This window comes from Rhinoraja longicauda, unplaced genomic scaffold (assembly GCF_053455715.1).
Source record: "Rhinoraja longicauda isolate Sanriku21f unplaced genomic scaffold, sRhiLon1.1 Scf000119, whole genome shotgun sequence".
NCBI lineage: Eukaryota > Metazoa > Chordata > Chondrichthyes > Rajiformes > Arhynchobatidae > Rhinoraja > Rhinoraja longicauda.
In genome coordinates, this window is record NW_027601337.1 from 1 (window position 1) to 8000 (window position 8000).

Sequence of the window (8000 nt, forward strand, 5' to 3'; positions counted from 1 at the left end):
GTCATGTGTGTGCGGGGCTGGGGTTCAGGTGTGTTGGGAGCTGAGGCGGTCAGTTGTTTGTAGGGCTGTGCTCTGGTGTGTTGGTGGCAGAATGTTAGCTTTTTGGGGGCTGAGGGGGTCAGGTGTGTGGGGCTCTGGGAGACAGGTGTGTGCGGGGCTGGGGTTCAGGTGCGTGGGGGGGGCTGTGGTTCAGGAGTGTGGAGGTAGCTCGAGGGCACGTGTGTGGGAGGCTGGGTGTCATGTGTGTCTGGCTACATGGGATCAGGTGTCAGGAGTGTGGGGACTGCGGTTCAGATGTGTGGGGGCTGTGGGTCACATGTGTGCGTGGGGGATGGGTTCAGGTGTATGGGGGGCTAGGTGTCGGCTGTGTGGGGGGCTGGATGTCAGGTATGGGCGGGGCTGGGGGACGGGCGTTTGGGCCGGCTGGGTTCAGGTGTGTGCGGGGCAGGGGTTCAACTGCGTTGGAGTGGTGGGGGACAGGTGTGTGGGGGGCTGAGGGGGTCAGGTGTGTGGAGGGCTGACGTCACTTGTGTTTGGGGCAGGTGTTCATGTGTGTGGGGGGCTGAGGGGTTCAGGTGTGTGGGGCGCTGAGGGGGTCATGTGTGTGGGGGGATGTGGGTTCAGGTGTAAGCGGGGCTGGAGATCAGGTGTGTCGGAGGGGTGGGGTTTAGGGGTGTAGGGGGCTGAGGCGGTCAGGTGTGTGGGGGGCTGTGGATCAGGTGTGTGGGGACTGCGGGCCGGATTTGCAGGGTGCTGGAGGTCAGGTGTGTTGAGGTTCAGGTTTGTGGGGGTCTGGTTGTCAGTTGTGTGGGGGGATGGGGGTCTGGAGGTCAGGTGTGTACGGGGCTGGGGGTCAAGTGTGCGTTGGGACTGGGGTCAGGTATGTGGGGGACTGGAGGTGAGGTATGTGTGGAGAATGGGGTCTGGTGTGTGTGGGGGGGGTGGCTGTCAGGTGCGTGGGTGTCTGGGGATCAGGTGTGCGCGGGGCTGTGGGTCAGTGGGTCAGGTGTGTGAGTGGTGTGGGTACCAGGTGTGTGATGGTGCTTTGGGTCAAATGTTGGGCGGGTCTGTGTGTCAGATGTGTTAGGGGGCTGGAGTCAGGTTTGTGAGGGACTGGGGGTCAGGTATGTGGGGGTCTGGTGGGTCAGGTATGTGTGGGGAGCTGGGGGTCATGTGTGTGGGAGGCTGGTTTTCCGGTTTCTGGGGGGCTGGGGTTCAGGTGTCTGGGGGGCTGGTGACAAGTTGTTCAGGTGTGTGGGGAGCAGTGGGTGGGGTGTGTGAGGGGTTGAGGGGGTCAGGTGTTTGACGGGGCTGGTACAGGCGTGTGGGGGGCGGCTGGGGGGCACCCGTGTGGGGCACTGGGTGTCATGTGTGTGTGGCTACTGAGGTTCAGAGATTAGGTGTGTGGGGCCTGGTGTTTAGGTGTGTGGGGGCTGGGTTCACGTGTGTGTGGGGGGATGTGGTCAGGTGTATGGGGGGCTGGGTTTCAGGTGTGGGGGCCTTTGGGTCAGCGGGTCAGATGGGTGAGGGTCATGGCGTCGGGTGAGTGGCCGGCTGGGGGTAGGTACGCAGGGGGCTGGGGGTGAGGTGTGTGTGGGGGTTGGGTCAGGTGTGTGTGTGGTGAGGGGGCTGGCTGTCAGGTGCGTTGGGGGGCTTGGGTCAGGTTTGTGGGGGGATGCGAGTCAGGTCTGTGTGCGGGGGCTGTGGGTCAGTGGGTCAGGTGTGTGAGGGGTGTGGGTACCAGGTGTGTGATGGGGCTTTGGGTCAAATGATAGGGGGTGGTCAGTGGGTCAGATGTGTTGGGCGGCTGTGGATCTGGAGGTCAGGTGTGTGGGGGTTTGGGGGTCAGGTGTGTGTGAGGAGCAAGGGGTCATGGGAGGATGGGGGTCCGGTTTGTGGGGGTCAGGTGTGCGGGGCTGGGGTTCAGGTGTGTGGGAGGGGTGTGGGGCAGGTGTGTGGGGGGCTGAGGACATGTGCGTTGGGGGCAGGGGGGCAGGTGTGTGTGGGCTGGGGGTCAGCTATGTGGGGGGTGCCTGAGGGGGGTCAGTTGTTTGCGGCGCTGGGGTTCAGGTGTGTCGGAGGGGTGGGGTCAGGAGTGTGAGGGGCTGAGGGTGTCAGGTGTGTGGAGGGCTGACGTCAGGTGTGTTGGGGGCAGAGGGTCAGGTGTGTGGGGCGGCTGGTTGTCAGGTGTGTGGGGGGCTTGGAGTCAGGTTTGTGGGGGATGGAGTTCAGCTATATTGGGGGGCTGTGGGGTTCAGGTGTAAGGGGGCGGGGGTTCATTTGTGTGCGGGTCTGGAGTTCAGGTACGTCAGAGGGATGGGTGTCATGGTGTTGGGGGCTGGGAGTCAGGTGTGTGGGGGACTGGGTGTCAGGTGTTTGATTGGTTGGGCGTAAGTTGCTCCGGTGCGTGTGGGGGGCTGGTTGTCAGGTGTTTTGGGGGGGCTGTAGTTCAGGAGTGTGGGGGAGGGGAGGTCAGGTGATTGGGGGCTGGGGTTCAAGTGTGTGGGGGGACTGGGTGTCAGCTATGTGGGGGTCTGGAGGCGAGGTGTGTGTGGGGTTTGGGGTCAGTTGTGTGTGGGGGCTGGCTGTCATGTGCGTGGGAGCCAGGAGTAAGGTTTGTGGGTGGCTGGGGGCCAGATGTGTGGGGGTCTGGGGGTCCAATGTGTGGGGGGGCTGGGAGTCAGGTGTGTCGAAAGGGTGAGGGTCATGTGTGCGGGGGGCTGTGGGGGTCAGGTGTGTGGAGGGCTGACATAAATTGTGTTGGAGTAAGGGGGTCAGGTGTGTGGGGGCTGGGGGTCAGGTGTGTGGGGGGCTGGGAGTCAGGTGTGTGCGGACTGAGGGGGTCAGGTGTGTGGGGGACTGGGGGTCAGCTATGTGGGGGCGCTGAGTGGGTCAGGTGCGTGGGGGCCTGGGATTCAGGTGTGTGCGGGGCTGGACTTAAGGTGTGTCGGAGTGGTGGGGGTCAGGGGTTTGGGGAGATGAGGCGGTCAGTGGGACAGGTGTGTGAGGGGTGTGGGGGCCAAGTGTGCGATGGGGCTTTGGGTCAAATGTTAGGGGGGTTGATTGGATCAGATGTGTTGGGCAGCTGGGGATCTGGGGGGTCAGGTGGGTGGGGGTTTGGGTGTCAGGTGTATGTGGGGAACAACCGGTCATGTTTGTGGGAGGCTGGGGGTCCGGTTTTTGGGGGGCTGGGGTTCAGGTGTGTGGCGGTGCTAAGGTTCAGGTGTGTGGTGAGTTAGATGGTCAGCTGCGTGCAGGGCTGAGGTTCAGGTGTGTGTGTGTGGGGGGGGTGTGGGCCAGGTGTGTGGGGGGCTGAGGTCATGTATGTTGGGGGCAGGGGATCAGGTGTGTGGGGGCTGGTGGTCAGCTATTTGGGGTGTTGTCTGAGGTGGTCAGTTGTGTGGGGGGCTGGAGTTCAGGTGTGTCGGAGGGGCGGTGGTCAGGGGTGTGGGGCGCTCGGTTGGTCAGGTGTGTGGAGGGCTGAGTTCAGGTCTGTTGTGGGGAAGGTGTCAGGTGTGTGGGGGGCTGAGAGGGTCAGATCTGTGGGGGGGGCTTGGATTGAGGTGTGGGGGTTTGAGCTGGTCAGGTGTGGGGGGCTGTGGATCAGGTGTGTGCGTGGCTTGAGTTCAGGTGTGTGGGGGGCTGGGGTTTAGGTGTGTGGGGGGCTGGGGGCTGGTGGTCAGCTATGTGGGGGGGAGGTTGAGGGGTTCAGGTGACTGGGGGGCTGGGGTTCAGTTATGTGCGTGACTTGAGTTCAGGTGTGTGGGGGGCTGGGGTTTATGTGTGTGAGGGGCTGGGGGCTGGGTGACAAGTTGGTCAGCTGTGTGGGGGGCTGTGGGTCAGGTGTATGCGGGGCTGAGGGGGTCAGGTGAGTGGGGGGGCTGGGAGTCAGGTGTGTAGAGGGCTGGGTGTCAGGTGTGTCGGTGGGGCTGTGGTTGAGGAGTGTGTGGGTAGCTGGGGGGCACGTGTGTGGGACCTGGATGTCATGTGTGTGTGGCTACATGGGATCAGAGGTGAGATGTGTGGGGGTTTGTGGTTCAGCAGTGTGTGGGTGGCTGGGGGGCACATGTCTGAGAGGTTGGGTGTCATGTGTGTGTGGCTACATGGTTTCAGGGTTCAGGGGTGTGGGGACTGGGGTTCGGGTGTTTTGGGGCTGTGGGTCACATCTGTACGTGGGGGCTGGGGTCACGTGTTTGGGGGCTGGGAGTCAGCTGTGTGGGGGGCTGGAGAACAGGTATATGCGAAGCTGGGGGTCAGGCGTGTGCGGGGCCGGGTTCAGGTGTGTGCGGGGCCGGGGTTGGTTCAAGTATGTCGGAAGGATGGAGGTCAGGTGTGTGGGAGGCTGAGGGGGTCAGGTGTGCGTAGAGCTGACGTCACGTGTGATGGGGCAGGTGATCAGGTTTGTGGGGGGGCTGAGGGTGTCAGGTGTGTGTGGGGGCTGGGATTCAAGTGTGTGGGGGCTCTGGGGGTCAGGTGTGTGGGGCGCTGTGGGGGTCAGGTGGATGGGGGCTTTGGGTTCAGGTGTATGCGAGGCTGGAGGTCAGGTGTGTCGGAGGGGTGGGGTTCAGGGGGTGTGACAAGTTGTTCAGGTGTGTGGAGAGCAATGGGGCAGGTGTGTGGGGGAGCTGGTTGTCAGGTGTGGGGGGGGCTTGAATCAGTCGTGTGGGGGGGGCGGCTGGGGGCAGGTGTGTGGGGGGCTGAGTGCCATGTGTGTGTGTTACTGGGGTTCAGAGGTCAGGTGTGTGGGACTGGAGTTCAGGTGTGTGGAGGCTGGGGTCACGTGTGTGTGGGGGGCTGGGGTCAGGTCTATGGGGGGCTGGGGGTCAGGTGTTTGGGGGCAGGGGGGCAGGTATCCAGGGGGCTGGAGGTCAGGTGTGTGTGGAGTTGGGGTTCAGGTTTTGGGGGGGGCTGGTTGTAAGTTGTGTGGGGGGCTGGGGGTCAGGGTGTCAGGGAGTGGGGGGCTGGGGGTCATGTGTGCGGGGGGACTGGGGGTCAGGTATGTGGGGGACTGGAGGTGAGGTGTGTGTGGAGGTTGGGGTCAGGTGTGTGTGGGGGGGGCTGGCTGTCAGGTGTGTGGGGGGCTGGGGATCAGGTTTGTGGGGGGGGTGGGGTCAGGTGTGTTGGGGTCTGGGGATCAGGTGTGTGCGGGGGCTGTGGGTCAGTGGGTCAGGTGTGTGAGGGTTCTGGGGGCCAGGTGTGTGATGGGGCTTTGGGTCAAATGTTGGGCGGGTCAGTGGGTCAGATGTGTTGGGCGGCTGGGGGTCAGGTTTGTGAGGGCCAGGGGGTCAGGTGTGTGGGGGTCTGGGGTCAGTTTTGTGTGGGGAGCTGGGGGTCATGTGTGTGGGAGGCTGGTGATCCGGGTTCTCGGAGGCTGGGGTTCAGGTGTCTGGGTGGGCTCAGAGTCAGGTGTGCTGGTGGTAAGGGGGTCAGCTGTGGGCGGTGATGGGGTTCAGGTGTGTGGTAGAGGTGGTGGTCAGAGGAGAGGGGGGCTGAGGGGGTCAGGTTTTTGGAGGGCTAAGGTCAGGTGCGTTGAGGGTTGGAGTTCAGGTGTGTGCGGGGCAGGAGTTGAGGTGTTTGCGGGGCTGGAGTTCACGTGTGTGGGGGCTGAGGAACAGGTTTCCGGTGGTCTGGGTGACAAGTAGTTCAGGTGTGTGGGGAGCAGTTGGTTAGGTGCGTGGGGGGTTGAGGGTGTCAGGTGTGTGACGGGACTGGTTGTCAGGTGTGTGGGGGGCTGGATCAGGCGTGTAGGGGGGCGGCTGGTGGGCACGTGTGTGTGGCTACTGAGGTCAGTTGTGTGGGGACTGGGGTTCAGGTGTGTGGGGGCAGGGGTCACGTGTGCGTGGGCATGTTGTCATGGTAGTCAAATGTGTGGGGGGGGCTGGTATGTGGTATGCTGAGGGGGGCAGGTGTGTGGGTGGGATGGGAGTCAGGTGTGTGTGGGGGCTTGGTGTCAGGTGTGTTGGGGGCTGTGGTTCAGGAGTGTGTGGGGGAGGGATGGTGGGCACGTGTTTGGGGGGCTGGGTGTCATGAGTTTATGGCTACTGGGGATCAGGGGTCAGGTGTTTGGGGCTGGCGTTCAGGTGTGTGGTGGCTGGGGGTCAATTGTGTGTGGGAGGGCTGGTGCCATTTGTATGGGGTCTGGGTGTCGGGTTTGTGGTCGGCTGGAGATCGGGCGTGTGCGGGGCAGAGTTCAGGTGTGTGGGTCAGTTTTCTGGGGCGGCTGGTTATCAGTTGTGTGCGGGGTTAGTGGTCAGATTTGTGGGGGAATTGGGGTCAGGTATGTGGGGGACTGGAGTTGAGGTTTGTGGGGGTCTGGGGATCAGGGGTTCAGGTGTGTGGGGAACAGGTAGTCATGTGTGTGGGGGCTGGGGTCATGTGTGTGGGGAGTCAGGGATTCAGGCATGTGGGGGACTGGGCGTCTGCTTTGTGCGAGGCTGGGATTTAGGTGTGTGGGGGCTGGGGGGCAGGAGTGTGGGGGGACTGGGGGACAGGTGTGTTTGGGGGTCAGGTATGTGGGGTTTGGGGTAAGGTTTGTGGGGGCTGGTTGTCAGGTGTGTGTGGGGGTCAGGTGTGGGGGGGGGGCTTGGGCCAAGTTTGTGGGGGCTGCGTGTCAGGTGTGTAGGTGGGATAGGGTCAGGTTTGTGCGGCACATGGGGATCCGACTCGGGGTCACATGTCTGGGGGTCAGGTGTGTGGTGGCATGGGGGTCCGGAGGTCAGGTGTGTGGGGGGAAGCGGATTTGGTGTGCGGGGGGGGCTGGGTTTCACGTGCATGAAGGGGCAGAGGGTCAGTCGTGTGGGAGGCTGCGGGTAACTGTGTCACGTGCCGGGGGGGCGGGCCACATCTGGAGGTCTGGAGGCTCAGGTTTGTGGGGGGCAGATGTGTGTGGGGTTGGTGTTCAGGTGTGTTGGGGGGGGGCTGTGGGTCCGGTGTGTGGGGGTGCTGGGTTTCACGGGGTCACTTGTGTGGGGGCCGTGGGTCAGGTGTGTGGGGGCTGGGGTTCAGGCGCTCAGGTGTGTTGGGGTGCTGTGAATCAGGTGTGTGGGGGCTGGCGGTCGGGTTTGTGTGTGGGGGATGGAGTCAAGTGTGTGGGATGTTAGGGGGTCAAGTGTCTTGTGTGGCTTCGGGTCAGTTATGTGGGGTGGGCTGGGGTCATGTGTGTGGGAGTCAGGATGTCAGGTTTTTGGGGTGTTCCTGGGGGTCATTTATGGGGGGACTAGAGCTCAGGTGTGTGAAGGGGGTCAGTGGGTCAGTTGTGTAGGGGGCTCGGGCCGATGTGTGTGGAGTGGCTGGGGGTCAGGTGTGTGGGGGGAAGGGGAACAGGTGCATGCGGGGTCTGGGGATCATGTGCGGGGGGGCTGGGGGTCAGGTGTGTGGGGGGGCTGGGTTTCACGGGATGACTTGTGTGGAAGCTGGGGGTCGAGTGTGTGGGGGGATGAGTTACAGGCCGTCAGATATGTTGGGGGTCTGGCGGTCAGGTGATTGTGTGGGGGGGATACGGGGGGATAGGGTGTGGGGGAGGGGTAAAATGAGGGCTAGTGGGAATGGGATGGTGAGGGGAGAGTGGATGTGTTGGGAAGACAGCGAAGGAGCCAGGGAAAGAGATGGTTGGGATGGTTGGGGGAGGGGGATTGGTAGTGGGGGTCCGGTAGAGAATGGAAACGGGAGGTAAGGGGGCGAGCAGAGGGAGGGTAATTTGCTAATCTACAGTTCCTGCATCTAACCCCCAACTACCCGCCCTTGTTCCCGTTCAAAACCTTACGGCAAACATACGCACTTCTGCTTCAGTTGTTCGACCAAGAGTTGAGATTCCGAGCAGTGTTCCAGGGAGATTGACGGGGATTCACGGTTTCTCCTGTAGTCCGAGACTCAGACCCTCAACACACCAAGGACCCACCAGACGAGGCAACGGAATGCCCAATTGCCAGTAAAATCGGTGACTTTAAAGCTTCAAGACTTCGTGGAAATCGCAGTGAGCTCCGTCCAAGAGAGAACGAGCG